General features: G+C 45.7%; 1 protein-coding gene across 2 annotated transcripts in view; it reads left to right on the plus strand.

The window, feature by feature from the left end:
• Window positions 1-16,379, plus strand: part of TMEM132B (transmembrane protein 132B) — a 409,467-nt gene that overhangs the window by 91,718 nt on the left and 301,370 nt on the right. The gene's annotated exons all lie outside the window — the stretch shown is intronic.

Consider the following 16,379-nt stretch of genomic DNA (forward strand, 5'->3'; position numbering starts at 1 on the left):
CAAGCCTTAGGCGAGATTCTGTGGTTTTCTCAAGGTGAATCTTGGTCCCTGGAGTGTATCATTACGTGAATTAGTTCCAGTGTTTCCCAAGCTGCTGTCACTTCCTAACAACCTTGTCACCATATACCAATGCTACCATGACTTTTTAATATTTATCTTGAAATTGACCCACTTTTTTTAAATTAAAATTTTAAAAATATTTATTTATTTATTTTTGGGTGCACTGGGTCATCGTTGCTGCGCGTGGGCTTTCTCTAGTTGTGGTGAGCGGGGAGCTCCTCTTCGTTGTGGTGTGCAGGCTTCTCATTGCGGTGGCTTCTCTTGTTGTGGAGCACGGGCTCTAGGTGCGCGGGCTCAGTAGTTGTAGCACGTGGGCTTCAGTAGTTGCGGTGCATGGGTTTAATTGCTCCGTGGCATGTGGGATCTTCCCAGACCAGGGCTCGAACCCGTGTCGCCTGCCTTGGCAGGCGGATTCCCAACCACTGCACCACAAGGGAAGTCCCAACCCACGTGTTTTTAAACTTAAGTGCCAAGCTTAGCTTTGTCCCAAGTTGTAAATCTTACTGCTTTGTTCATCCTGGTTTGTTGTGCTAGTTATATTTCTTTCTCACTCATATTAAAATAAATATATGTGTTAAAAATTTCCCTTGCCCACCACCTAAAATAATACTATGTCCTACCCAGTCACCTTCCCTACCATTGTGGTTTGCATATCTCACTTCGAGAAGTAAAATGTTTGCTTTGGTGAAGATCTTACTTCCTACTTTGGCGGCCCTGTGAAATTTGCAACTTCTACCTGTTGGCTCCTATGATGGTTAATTTTATGTGTCAACTTGACTGGGGCAAAGGGATTTCCAAAGCTGGTAAAACGTGATTTCTGGGTGTGTCTATGAGGATGTTTCTGGAAGGGATTAACATAACACTTGAATTGCTGAACTGAGTAAGGAAAATCTCCATCGCCAGTAAAGGTGGGCAGCATCCAATCTGTTGACGGCCTGAATAGGACAAAAGGCGGAGGAAGGGTGAGTTTGCTGTCTCTGCTTGAGCTGGGACGTCTGTCTTTTCCAGCCTTGGATATCGGAGCTTCTGATTCTCAGGACTGGAACTACACCGTGAACCTTCCTGGGCCTCCAGCTCACAGGTCTCCACAATCCCGTGAGCCAGTCCCTCAGAATAAAGCCTTCTGTGTATCTATATATCCCCTTGGTTCTGCTTCTCTGGAGAACCCTGGCGAAATACATCAGCCCAGAAAGAGGTTTCTGGCCCAGGTGTTTTAGGGGCAAAGATAGATCCTGCCTTACATCCTGTGACTGTTTTCATTGCCCATTTTTTTTCTTTCTTTCCTGCAAAATGATGTAAGAAAGACTTTCTCAGATCCCTGTTGACTGACTTGCAGAAAATTCAGAGTGAGTTACCCAGAGTGACAGGTCCTTTTTCACGGACCTGAAATGCACTATTATACGTCTCTTGCTTCTATCCTAGTGCTTAGAATGGGACTGTGTACCAGCCGGTCTTAGCTGCTCTAATATCATTGTCTGACTTAAAGGTCTGGCTCATTAAGTTGGACTTCAATGGTCAGCTGAAAGATAGAGGGAGATGCTGCTCATTTCGTTGGTGGAGAGGCAAACTCATATATACCATGACCAGATTTCCTCGACCCCAAATCGGGATGTATTATCTAAATTTATTAATATGCAATGCCTCACGAGTGTAGAGAAATCAAATTGTTATTAGCTATGCGGTTAATCAATGGATTTTATTGAAAGAATGACGTTGCACAAACATGTGATGATTTCAGAATATCTGAGTTGTGCGGAGGCTGAATGGGAGGTTTCTCAAACCAGAGGAAAGCCAAGAAGGAGGGCTGGATGTGCTCCCGGACACTGGAATTTGCTTCTGTAATCCATGGCCCTTATTTCTCCTAAACCAAAGATGCAAAATGATGCCCCCTTGGGCTGAATCTGACCAATAGATATATTTTGTTTTGCTTACGGAATGTCTGAAAAAGAACATAGGTGCCCACTTAAACTAGATCATTGCTCATAAATATCTGAAGTTTTGGTCTGTCCTGAAACAGAGGAAGCTCTGAAAACACTGGCCCTGCAATCTCACTTGGAAACAGACTCCTGGAGTGGCACTAACTAGGCCACACCCCTTTGGACAAGGCATGGGCTCACGCTTGGCTGCAGTCACCAGCACCCCGTCTTGTCTTGCACTGAGGCTGTCATTTACCATTCATAATTCTCCTTGAACCACAGTTTTTCTTAAAGGATCCTTTCCTTAAAGGATTTCTCTGTTTCTCAGACTCTGTCAAAAGCGAGAGGTAATTCCAGAGAGCTGTGTGTTTTGAGAACAATAAGAGAGAACATTTTAGTAGAAGTAAAGATCATTCTTACGTATTTGATATGCAGGCAAGTGCGTTGGCTGTCTCTGTTCTTTCACTGTTGCTGTCTGGTTCCTGCAGGCATTTGACTTTCTGACCCTTGGATTCGGCTAAGAGGTCAGGGAGGGACTCTAGCAGGCTGACAGTCGATTGGGAAGCCCCTTGCAGAGCCTGGTGCCCGCAGATGCAATAAACTGGCCTCCTGGGCACCTTAGGGATGGAGTGGATGGGAGTCTGTTTCATCCTTAATGAATGAATTGAATAGCTCACAGCAGGGGAAGCTTTCACCCAGCAGTTTTCCACTTACAACCACCCTCTCCTTCTCTCCTCAACCAAACAACCGAGTTTGCTTTTGTGTGTCATCCTGTGGAATTGAGGGTGGCGATTTTACATCTGTGGGGACACTGACACCCCGCCCCCAGTTTGAGGTCAGATTTTCCTTATATCATGTCTCCGTACCCTCCAGACATGGAAGGCAGCACAGAGTGGAATGAAAACTTAATGTGGGCTACCCTGGTGGCGCAGTGGTTGAGAGTCCACCTGCCGATGCAGGGGACACGGGTTCGTGCCCCGGTCTGGGAGGATCCCACATGCCGCGGAGCAGCTGGGCCCGTGAGCCATGGCCGCTGAGCCTGCGCGTCCGGAGCCTGTGCTCTGCAACGGGAGAGGCCGCGGCAGTGAGAGGCCCGCGTACCTCAAAAAAAAAAAAAAAAAAAAACTTAATGTAAGTGGATCCTTTCTTGCTGGATGGTGTAGGGAGGTGGATAAAAGCAAACTGCTTGTGATATTGTGCAAAGCTGTTTAATCTTTGTGGGCCTAAGTTTCCTCATTTGTACCGTAGGCCTAATAATAACAACACTTATCCTTGTAAGGGTGCTGTGATCAGTGATAAGCTCTTATGTGTAAAGTTCTTAGGACCTGGCACGGAGCAAGGACCATCTGTGTTTGTTCATGGCGATATTTCCAACACACAGAGTAGTTTTGTTCTGTGATGTAACTTCAGCACCCAGAACAGTTCCTGGCCCTTAGTTGTTGGCCAATAAACAGTTATTGCAAGAAGGAATGAATGGATGGTTTCAGGATGATTTTTGCAGTCAGTGTGCATCTGAGATATGGGTACAAAGACACAGTCTGCAAACCAGAAGCCAGACATGTGGTGTGACCAGGGATTTTAGTGTCCCTGCCAGGTGCGAGAGGTGGCTTGGGACATGTAATCTGGTTGTGAAACCCTGGTATTTATGAATTTGTTAATGGTTTATGGTGGGATGGGACCAGATGTGGAAAGACACAACCATCTCAGGGAATTGTGGGGTAAGTTCGCCTTCGTGGCCCTGGGTGCAGCTGTTGGGGAGACCCTCGGGCTCATGTATTAGTTTCCTATTCGTGCTGTCACAAATCACTGCAAACTTAGTGGCCCAGCATAACACAGATCTATCATCGTCTAGTCTGGAGGTCAGAAGTCTGAAGTGGTCTGAAGGGCTAGAATCAGCATGTTAGCAGGACAGCGTTCCACCTGGGGGATCCAGGGGAGAATCTGTTTCCTGCCTTTCCCAGCTTCCTGCATTTTCTTTGGCTTGTGGTTCATTCTTTCATCTTCAAAGTGCATCACTTCAACCTCTGCTTCCATCGTCACATCTCCTCTCTGACTCTGACCCTCCTGCCTCTCTCTTATAAGGACCCTTGGGATTACGTGGGGCCACCTGGATAACCCAGGATGATCTCTCCATCTCAAAATCCTGAACTTAAAAAAAAATTAATTTAGTTCATTTTCAAATTGTTTATTTGTAGTTTATAGAAATACAATCAGTCTTTATCTGTCTATCTATCTATCTATCTGTCTATCTATATTTGGCTGCGTTGGGTCTTCGTTGCTGTGCGAGCTTTCTCTAGTTGCGGTGAGCGGGGTCTACTCTTCGTTGCGGTGCGCGGGCTTCTCATTGCGGTGGCTTCTCTTGTTGTGGAGCACGGGCCCTAGGCACGCGGGCTTCAGTAGTTGTGGCGCAAGGGCTCAGTAGTTGTGGCTCACGGGCTCTAGAGCGCAGGCTCAGTAGTTGTGGCACACAGGCTTAGTTGCTCCGGCATGCGGGATCTTCCCGGACCAGGGCTCGAACCTGTGTCCCCTGCATTGGCAGGTGGATTCTCAACCGCTGTGCCGCCAGGGAAGTCCCTCAAAATCCTGAACTTTAACCACCTCTGCAAAGTCACTTTTATCATGTAAAGTAACTTTACAGGTTCTGGGGATTAGGATGAGGACATTTTGGGGGGGGTCATTATTCTGCCAGCTGTAGCTAGGTAGGGCCCTGGGGCATCAGAGGGGGTAGGGGTAGGATACTCTGGTGGGGCTGCAGCCAGGAGGGGCCCAGGCGAAGCGAGGTGGCAGCTGCGTCTCCAGGCCCAGGAGCTGGGTCTGCCTTTACAAATGCTGGGGGGGCTTCATCCGTGCTCGTTCATCCCCGATGCCTCAGAACAGAGGTTGGCAAACTATGACCTGGAGGTCTTTCTGCTTCGGCTTAGCTGGGGCTGAAGGTCGGGGTTGGCGTGTGGGGTTTGACTGGGGGGTTAGGCCTTTTCCTCTGCAAAATTGTAGAAAAAAGTCACCCAATTTTTCTTCTGGTGCTTCTGTGGTTTCTTCTTCTTTGATATTTGGAACGTACTTTAGCCTTAGTGTCAATTAGGGCTCCACAGCCACACCCAATAGCTTCTCAGTTGTCTCAACATGAATTATCAAATAATGCAGCCTTTTCTGACTGTTTTGAAGCAAAGTCATTTAAGTTGAATATGTTATCTGGCACTTTGGAATGGGCTCCCCAGTAAGACCCACACTGATGGTACTGGACGTAGGGATGGGCACTCTGCAAACTCAGGGGCCTGGGGGCCAGGCAGGAAGTGTACACGGTGAAGCAGGTCCGTGTTTTCATGTTCAACATCTGGGAAGATTCTTCCCGTTCACAAAGAAACATGCTTTCTCTCCATCTTTGGGACCAAGAGAGGGGCTGAATCATGGCGACCCCAAGGTCCAGTGGCTCAAACAAGATAGATAGTTTTTTCTTTCTCATTTCACCATCCCGATGTGGGCAGGAGGTCCCAGGTAGACATTTGCTGTAATCTCTGGCATTATCCTGGGATGCAGGGGTTTCTCTCTCTTTGCTCTGGCCCCCCCTAGGGTGGTGTCTGCATCTTATGGTGGAGGTTGTCTTATCCCCATGGCTCATCCCATGTTGGGAAGGGAAAAGAGACAGGAAGTGGAGGGTGGGACATTTCGTTTTCAAAGGATATGACCTGGGAATTGCACACATCACTTTAGCTCATGTCCTAGAGCCTGGACCTGAGCCATGTGGGCACAGTTGGCTGCTGGGAGCCTGGAAAAGGTAATATCTAGCCTTGGGCACAGCTCAAGCTTGAGGGGGGGGTTCTATTATCAGGAGGAAGAAGGTAAGAAAGGACACTGGAATTAGCCATTTTCTGCCACATCAACCCAGTTTTTTGCTCTACTTCTGGTAGGCACATGGTTATAGAGGGCTGCTTTGCTACTGTAAGGAAAGTAACAGCGCAGTAACAGTAACAGGTGGGATGAACATCGGTAACTGAAACTCGCAGTCATGGTTGGGAAGACTATAGGCAGAGTGGTGGGGACGGCGGCTCCTCGGAGAGCTTGCGCAAGGAGCGCAGCTGCTAATCAGTGATCGCAGCATATTGCCCTGTAGGCATGCAAGCTGAGACTAAATAGACTTGATTTTTTAAGAGAAGCCAGAAATCAGATTTTTTTTTTAAGTGAGAAATTTTTTGAGTTTTTCATGTTGGCTCAATTTAAGCAGTGCTGTGTGGACCAATCAACATAGGTGTGCAAGGCACATTTGGCCTGCGGACCTCCAATTTATGATTTCTGTCCTAACTGTGTCAAGTCGTGACCATGTTATCTTCTGACTGGCAGAGCTTGAGGATACATTATCAGCTTCATAAATGAGGAAGTTGAGACTCAACTTTTCTACGCTGATGATGGCAGTGCCGGCTCACTTCCTCTGGAGGGCAATTTGACATTGTCTATCAAAATTGCAAATGCAGTACACTCGTTGACCCATCCATTCCATTTCTGGGAACGTATTCAGAGAGATTGTACATGTGCAAATTAACCTATGCATGATGTTCACTGCGGCCCTGCAGTAGCGAAAGGCTGGAAGTAACCTGAATGTCCATCAAGAGGGGACTTGTTAAATACATTCTGGTGCCTTCATACAATGGAGCAATAAGCAGCTATAAAAAAGGAATGCAAACACTCTCTACATCGGCTGTAACCCTAAGTGAAAAGCAAAACGAAACTAGATGCAGAACACAGGGTATAGTGTGCAACTATTTATGTTTAAAAAAGGGAAAAGAATATAGATATGTGTGTGTGTGCGTGCGCGTGTGTGCTTTTGTATGCATAAAATATTTTTGGAAGGTTCATAAGAAACTGATAAGATTGGTTGCGAAGGTTCATAAGAAACTGATAAGATTGGTTGCTTCTGAAGATTCGAGCGGCTGAAAGAAGGTGGCAGAAGTGGTATTTTACTTGAGATTCTCGTACCATTTGAAGTTGAACCATGTAAATAATCTACCTATAAACTAAGATTACAAGGCAAGAAAGATCAGTGAAGCTCAGAGAGGGCAGGTGTTTCCCGAGTGTCACAAAGCAGTTTGGAGCCAGGATCAAGCATCCATTTCTGCATCTCCCAGCACTGCGTTGTGTTTCCTTGGCAATCTTCCCACGCTGCCGGTTTTTGCCTTTAGAGATGGTTCAGAAGAATTTCTCTACCTTATTAACTAGCAAGTTGGAATATATTTTACCAGCTGATATAGTTAATTTGGTTCTTCGCCAGAGCTGCTGTTTTCCTCTGCCTTAATAATAACAGCCCTGAGGCAAGACCCTCTTCTGCAGGATCTCGGGCTCCAAGAGCCACCTCTGATTATATCTACAGTTACTTTGCAGTTCGCTGAGCACACCTGGACCAGTTCCCATGCGTTGGCTTCATCACCTGGGCGTTGGTAACCTTGGCAACTGAGGCAGGGGCCAGGGGTCCTCTGAGTATTGTTAGAGTCCCGGTAACTTGGAGGGTCCTTGCTACTTCACCTCCCTCCAGGGGCACCAGGAAAAGTAATGATTTCTTGGCTTCAGAAAGCAGGGTGACAAATGTGGGGCCTTTGTGGAGTGAAACAGGCAGCCTTTCTGTTACCCTGGCAGAGATGCTGTTTAAATGACAGTTTTCTTGAAGATGAGAGAGATGTTTGGAGCCGCGTTGGGACTGGAGCCTGGTAATTAGCTCTTTACCTGTGTCCTGAGGAGTTTCAGCACAGTCGCTTGTCAGGGGAGCTTGGCAGAGGATATACGGTGTTCTGACCCAAAGATGAATTAGAACTTTCTCCTTGTTGAAACAAAATGAGCAATCGGGGTGTCCAGGGATTGTACTGACAACTTACATCTCCCTAGTCCCGTAGGATGTAGCATGGGGTGTGAATGATCCCTTAGATTGTATGTGTTAGGTACAGTACGGGTTGGCTGCTGCTGAGGCCTTAAATAATAGTTTAAGGAAGATAGAGTGTATTTCTCTCTCATCTGAAAGGGCATAAATAAGCATCCAGACCTGGTACGGCAGCTCCACTGCCAAACCCTCAGGGCAAGTTCCTTCCAGCTCGCTGCCATTCCTAAGGGGTGGGTCTCTCTTCTTGGTGCAAGATAGAGCCCCGGCCATCCCTTCCACGGTCCTGGCAGCAGGAAATGGTCAAGGGCAAGAAAGTACATGCCCTTGCTCTTTAAAATGACTTTTAAAGAAGTTGCTTGCAAAACCTCCCTAATGTCCTACTTCCGGAACTTAGTTATGTCAACTTGGCTTCTCCATCCCCACCCCAGAGCTGATCCTGAAATACAGGCTTATGTTCAGGTGATTTATTTTGGGACCGGATCCAAAGGAAGTTGTGATGGGCTAACTGGGGAGAGGAAGCCGGGAAGGAGAGAAAACCAATTCAAGGGTGCATATGGAGTTGGTTACCACTTTTGGCAACTGGGGTTCAGTCCAGGAGTAGTGGGAAGGACACCTTGAGATTGTTTGCCCAAGATGGGATAGAGGGGAGTATTTGCCCACAGGCTGCAGTACCCCATGGTCAAGCGTTGCTCTCCGCTCATTAATTCCCTTACATTTGAATTATTTACATGCACAGAATGGCTGGAAAGAATCTCTGCAGAGACGTTGGTGTGCAGATCCTGTGGCTGCAACAATGGCTAGAACCAAAAGGATGGGTGGAAAGGATGCAAGATGGAGCATTAGTTATACAGCCTCACTCAGCTGCAAAGGCATCTGGGAAATGTAGTTTTTATTCATGGTGGCCCTGAGCCCAGCAAAGCAACAACAACGATGACGAAAACAAACAAAAAAACCAACCAAACAAAAAAAAAAGAAACAAAGCCAGGGGGTTTGGTTGTTGTTGAAAGGATATTGGAACACAAATGGCAGAATCTGGCACACCATAATCTTTATTTGTTCCCAAATTAGGGATTTGTCAATCTCAATGATCTGGAACTCAGCTGAGGATAAATAAAAGGGCTCTGAGTGGCCAAGGTAGCCATCAAAGTCCATGTACTGGAGCACGTATTCAAGGATGGCCTCTAAGAACCCATATGAAGCCTGTTGCCTGTTGCTTTGGAGACAGTCTGACAAGCATAGTGGTCTGTCTTCCCCATGGAAGCAGATGGACATGGGGGCATTGCTAAGGGTCTGTCCACAGACGGAACCCTAACATTTTCTCCCAACTCTGGTCTGTCGTTTATAGACTTCCAGAGTGACTTATACAAATGCAGAGGTCACTTGCGCCTTAGAAGCTTCTCAGTGCCCTTGGGAGCTGGTTCTCGTCTCTCTAGTCTCTTGCCTGTCTGCCTTGGAGCCACACTCCAGGCAGAATTTCACTCTTCTAACGCCCTCTGCACATGACGTTTCCTCTTGTCCAGAGTCTTCTCCCCCTCCTTGCCCCGGCCTAGCCACTCCTGGTCATCCTTCAGTTTTTTGCTGAACATTACATTGGCTACGCTTCTCCCACCAGAGGCTCTGATGGCAAATACTGTATCACTATTTCCTGTTCGATGATCTTTCCACTGTGTGACTGTGTGCTCGGTGAGGGTAGGGATGGAGCTGTGTCCATCCTGATCGTTGCTCTATTTCTAGGACCTGGCACACAGTTGGTGCCAATAAGTCTTTGTGGGATGGATGGATGGAAACACTCTGTATCTCTGATCCCAGGTAACTTCTTTCTAGTGTGTGCCCTTGGTTCCTGGGTGAGAGAGGGTGCAGAGTACGTGCCAAGCCTCTTCCACTGCTGGGTGCAGTTCCGAGCTCACGCCTTATTGCAGGGGAAGGGGGCAGTGAAAGATCAGCGGTGTGGCTCTACTTTACTATTTATTTATTTATTTATTGGCCATGTGGTGTGGCTTGTGGGATCTTAGTTCCCTGACCAGGGATTGAACCTGCGCCCTCCGCAGTGAAAGTGTCAAGTCCTAACCACTCGACTGCCAGGGACTTCCCAGAGTGGCTCTCCTTTAGAACTACTCCTAATTTCTACTACTCAAGGCTCATCACAGAGATCTCCAAAAAAGGGAGCTCCATGAATGAATCAATCATCCAACAGGTTAGCCCTACTCAAAGTGGGACACCGCCTCCTGCTGGATTTTGGATGTATTGGAGGCCGAGGCACCTTGGCACTGGCAAGAGCTCGTTATCTTTTCAATTTTTACTGCCACCCCTTTACTTTCAAGTAAAAATATTCACAAACTTAAGCTATTTCTCCCCAAACATAAAACAAACTCGATGGATATAAAAAACTAAACTAGGGCTTCCCTGGTGGTGTGGTGGTTGAGAATCTGCCTGCCAATGCAGGGGACATGGGTTCAAGCCCCGGTCTGGGAAGATCCCACATGCCGCGGAGCAACTAAGCCTGTGTGCCACAACTACTGAGCCTGTGCTCTAGAGGCTGTGAGCCACAACTACTGAGGCCAGGCGCCTAGAGCCTGTGCTCCACAACAAGAGAAGCCACCACAATGAGAAGCCATCATACCGCAACGAAGGGTAGCCCCTGCTCACTGCAACTAGAGAAAGCCTGCGTGCAGCAACAAAGACCCAACACAGCCAAAAATAAATAAAAATAAATTTAAAAAAAACCTAGTTCTCTAAAAATTCTTAGAAAGCACTCTTCCTCCCAACCTTGATTTTCAAACTCATATTGAAAATTTAGAGCATACAGAAAAATGTAAAGAACTGAAATAAAAACCATCTGGGAAAAGACGGCAGTAATTTACTTTCTCCCAATCTTTTTACAGTGCATATTAACATGCCTGTAAACACACACACACACACACACACACACACACACCCCACTTAAGTGATTACCCTAAATGTAAAGGTTTATGTCTTGACTTTTTTTCACTTTACATGAGCTTTAGAGCATGCTCTTATGTCTTTTTTTTTTAGATTTTTAAATAAAGTTTTATTTTCTCTATATCATTTATTATTACTTTTTCATAAAATTCACTTTGGTGAAACTTATTTTTCTCTTATGTCTTTAAATAGTCTTTAAGAATGAATTTTGAAGATGGCATAGCACTTCCATGCAAGAGCAGACCTTTTTTTTTTTTTTTTTTTGTGGTACGTGGGCCTCTCACTGTTGTGGCCTCTCCCGCTGTGGAGCACAGGCTCTGGACACACAGGCTTAGCGGCCATGGCTCACGGGCCCAGCCGCTCCACAGCATGTGGCATCTTCCCGGATCGGGGCACGAACCCACGTCCCCTGCATCGGCAGGTGGACTCCCAACCACTGCGCCACCAGGGAAGCCCGGGGCACACCTTTTAAAGTGTAATCAAGCCCCTGTAATTTTGAGCAGTTAGATTACTGTGATTTTTCACTGCCATGGCTTTATTGCAATGAACTGATTTTTCTTGTTTCTCTGGTTATTTCTTTTTTTGATTATTTCTTATAGATTCTTAGGAATATAATTCCTGGGTTAAGGGTATGATTATTTTTCAGTCTTTCAATTCATGTTGCTAAATTAGTTTTTAGATAGATTATCTGTTGACATCCCACCAGTGATATCTGAGGGTCTTTTGTTTGTATTGTTTTTATTTTACTGCACCTTCAGCAATAGAGATTATGATAATTTTAATAAAGCCAACTTGATAGTCTCCAAGTTACCTTCTAAACTTCCAGGATTGGATGAGTTGTTGTGTAGTTGTGATTGATGTGCAAATGAGGCAGCTTTCTTTCCTTATTCAAGTGTTTATATGTTCCTTATTTCCAAAACAGGATGTGTTGTAGCCCACAGGAAAAATACAAAGATACAGCACAATAGTTAAAAAAAGCTTCTGTCACTTCACATTTTATTAAAACATTTCCATGTGTTAGAAACATTTGCATACACCTTGCTGTTATGGGTGATAGGTGTTGTGGGAAAGCGTTCCATGATCGACTGGTAATGTCTGCCACGAGTGCGTCTGTGAAGAGGTAGAAGGCTTGCTGAGAGTCTGCTCTCCCTGATCTTTGGTGGTTTGCAACTACTCACAGTTCAGCTTTCAGTGAGAAAAATTTAAACATTTGGTCAGAATGGAGTGGTAAGAGGTCACTCTGGAATTGGCTTTCAGCTTATCCCAACCTCTGCTTCCCTTTTCTGCTGTCTCTGGTCCTCCTTTATATTTTCAACAGACTTGAACTGCAAACCTATTATGTGCACACCTAGTCCCTGAATTGGTAGAAAGGAGCAGAAGGTACACCAAGGAGGCTGTGTTTCCCAAACTTTAGTCTTTAAAATGCATTCCCTTCACATTTTTTTTTTTTTTGCCATATCTGGGGTATTCCTGTGCTATTTTTAAAAAATGAATTTAGTTATTTTATTTATTTAGTTTTGGCTGTGTTGGGTCTGCGTTGCTGTACGTGGGCTTTCTCTAGTTGCGGCGAGCAGGGGCTACTCTTCGTTGTGGTGCACGGGCTTCTCATTGTGGTGGCTTCTCTTGTTGCGGAGCACGGGCTCTAGGCGTGCAGGCTTCAGTAGTTGTGGCACGTGGGCTCAGTAGTTGAGGCTTGCGGGCTCTAGAGCACAGGCTCAGTAGTTGTGGTGCATGGGCTTAGCTGCTCTGCGGCATGTGGGGTGTTCCGGGACCAGGACTTGAACCCATGTCCCCTGCATTGGCAGGCAAATTCTTAACAACTGCGCCACCAGGGAAGCCCCTCGTGTGCTATTTTAAATTTAATATGTAATGTAAAATTGACTCATTGATTTTGCTTAAATATGTTTATTTTAAAAGCAGTCACTATCACTCTCACAAACACAAGCCAGCATCACTTGCCATAAATCGATGAAACTCTTCCAAATAAAGACAATACAAGCAAAACAATGGTCTTGAATCCCAGCTCGAGACTGCTGCTTGCCAAGGGCTCTCAGACAGAGGCCTCCTGTCTCTTGGTTAACAAGGGCCATTAGCCGTGTGTTAGAGACTCATTAGCACGAAACGGAGGCTTTCTCTTTTTAGCAGAAGGGTTATAGGAGAATTAAGAAAGTAGTAACTTTCTAACTGTGGGATTTCATCTTCCTGAAAATATTTGGTAAATGGCCCTCCACACTGCTGCAGAGACCTAGGAAAACGAGGGCAATTTTGGGAGGGCATTGAATGCCGAGGCAAAAGAGACTGGTACCTTGGCAGGGGGTCTTCTTGGATACTTTGGGGGATTGTTCGGGGCACAGGAGTAGTTTGTTTCAGTAGCAGAATTATTGATGAATAGGGCTTCCCTGTCCCCTAAAGGGAGATTCCCGTTTAGGCAAATGATTCTCCCTTTGGTCCAGTGCTTGGTGAGAGGCAACTCACCAAGAGAGGTCTGTCTTTAAACAGTCACTGAATAGCATCCCTTCCTCCAGAAGTGTCCTGTGTTGCTTGAGCTCCTGTGAGTTCTGGGCACAAAAAAAAAATAAAATGGAGTTGGTACCACATCCAAGTGGCATGTGGCGCGGGCGTGTGCCGTTGGATTATTTTTATTTATGATAGCTGATTCACAATCGTCTCCATGGCGATGGGGGAGTTGAAGGCAGAGGGAAGAAGTGAGTCGTCACGTTACTAAATGACCCAATGAAAGAAAAAAGCTCTTAAACACATTAAGGATTAATTTAATGTCGTGGCCTTGCCTGGCGGGTCATTACCTGTCTCTGCTACAGATGTTGGCATTTCCATTTCCAATGTTCTGAACTGGTGTGGCTCATCTGTTTGCGTTTGAATGTCATTCTCAGCTCAAATGCGGCCAGATGCTGGGGGTCAGGGGGGCCACCGGCAAACTCATCGGGAGATGCTGTCTGCCACGGAACATTCGGGAAGGTGCCACTGTGGATGCCACTTTGTGTGTGTGTGTATATGTGTATATATATATAAAAAGTATATATATATACACATACGTGTATATATATGTATATATACACACACACATATACACATACACACAATATACATATACACACATATACACATATGTACACACCTATATACATACACACACATACACATATGTACACACCTATATGCACATACACACATATACACACATATATACATACACACATATATACACATATGTATACACCTATATACACACACACACATATACACATATGTACACACCTATATACATACATATATACATATATACACATATGTATGTATGTATGTGTGTGTGTGTATATATATATATATATATAAAATTTTTTACAGACTTGAAGAAATGCAAAATCATCTGTATAAATTACAGGTAAGAAATCCAAGCCTACAATGGACACCCAGGTACCTAACACATACGGGAAAATGGTGACATGTACAGGATGACAATATGTCTTGATTTCCCAGCTTTCTCCTTTTCTTAGCAAAACCCTTAATAACATCCCTTTTCATTCTTGAAATAGGTTCGGGTTTGGGTGATAATTGTGTCTACTCGGCTTTTAAGCCTTCTCTGAGCTCCCACCCTAATCTTGTTTCCCTCTCCTTGCACAGAGAACCTCTTTTCCGAATTTTAGTTTCTCATTCCTTTGCTGTTCAATGTTTGCATCCCTAAGTAGTCTATTACTTTGGTTTGTCTCTTTGTGAACTCTGAGTGAAACTGTACTCTGAGTTTTCTTTGGTGTCACTTCTCTTCCACTAAATGTTGCATTTCGGAGATGCATCCTTGTTACTATATGTAGCGGTAATTCATCCACCTCTACAGCTGTATACTACCCCATGGTAGGAATGTATCACAATTTATCCGTTTTACTGCTGGCAGACATTTGAATGGTTTCCCGCTGCTCTAATAAACGGCTGCTAGGAACATATTTCTGCGTGTATCCTGATGCACTCCAGACTGAATTCTTTAGGCGCTGTGTCCAGAATTGCTGGGTCATGTGTTCATTGCATGTCCAACTTTACCAGATGATGCCAAACAATTTTCCAAAGTGGTGGTACAGGTTTGTTTGTTTGTCTGTTTTTGGGCACGCCACGCATCTTGTGAGATCTTAGTTCCCTGACCAGGGATTGAACCCACGCCCTTGGCGGTGAAAGTGTGGAGTACTAACCACTGGACCGCCAGGGAAGTCCCTGATGGTACAGTTTTATGCCCCTACTGGCAACAGGGGCATAACACTGGAGGTGTTCTGGTTGCTCTATATCCTTGTCATCACTTGCTGCCAGACTGTTCAATTGTTACCGGTCTGATGGGCGCAGGATGGTATCTCATTGTACCTTTATATCTCCAGGGCTGCCTGGGACCGTTGTGTCGCCAGCCTGCCCAGCTCTGTGACTCAGTATGAGGAGGTCCATCTTCCTGTAAATAAGCTCTATCGTCCAATATAAACTTCATAGTAATAAAGTTGATACTTGGATCTATAGCAGCCTTACTTCTTTGTTCTAATTGCTTGAGAACTTGGGTGGGAAAGAGGGATGCCCCTTAAGGGTGCTGAAAAGGAAAAAGCTCTGTGTGTTTTCTCCACTCTCACGCTGTGCTTCCAAAACACTTCTACTCCAGATGTGCGGGGAGATGCCTTTCCCCTCATCACCAGGCAGTTCTCTGGCACCAGCTGGGTGTCCTGCAATTGACCTCAGTTCAGACACTATCTACCTGGAGACAGCATCAGATCCCACGGTCAAGGGTTCAGCCCCACAAGACCGCCCTCACCTTCAGATGCCAGTGCCAAGTCCGGGTTTTCACCTGTCCTCCTGACCTATAAATTGGAGTTTCCCATGACCCCCTTCTCAGGCTTGACCATTTGCTAGAATGGCTCACAGAACTCAGGAAAACATTTTACTTACTAGATTACTGGTTATTATCAAAGGATACAACTCAGGAATAGTCAGATGGAGGAGATGCACAGGGCAAGGCCTGTGGGAGGGGACTCGGAGCTTCCATGCCCTCTCCGGGTGCACCACCCTCCCGGCACCTCTGTGTGCTCACCAAACCCGGAAACTCTCAGAACCTCATGCTTTGGGTCTGTATGGAGGCTTCATCACATAGGAATGATAGATTAAATTATCAGCCATTGGCGATTGATTTAACCTTCAGCCCCTCTCTCCTCCCTGGGGGTCAGGAGGTAGGGCTGAAAGTTCCAACCCTCTGATCACACGGTGGGTTCTCCTGGCAACCAGCCCCCTCCTGTGGCTATCTTGGGGCCTTCCCCAAATCACCTGATTAATATAAACTGAGATGTGGTTGAAAGGGTCTTGTTATGGATAACAAAACACTCTTCTTTCACCTTTTTAGCTCTATCACTTACGAGATTTCAAGAGAGTTTTAGGAGCTCTGTGCCAGGAACAGGTATGAAGAATAAATATGTGTTTCTTATTATAAATCACAACATCGCAGGTGTCCTGCAGACCATCACACACACAACTAACAATGCTATCTCTTATAACTTCCATTTTCATGTGCCTCTAATTCACCTGTCCCAAACCTAGCTAACCTGGAGCTTTCTCTCCTTTCA

Source organism: Orcinus orca, chromosome 15 (assembly GCF_937001465.1).
Source record: "Orcinus orca chromosome 15, mOrcOrc1.1, whole genome shotgun sequence".
NCBI lineage: Eukaryota > Metazoa > Chordata > Mammalia > Artiodactyla > Delphinidae > Orcinus > Orcinus orca.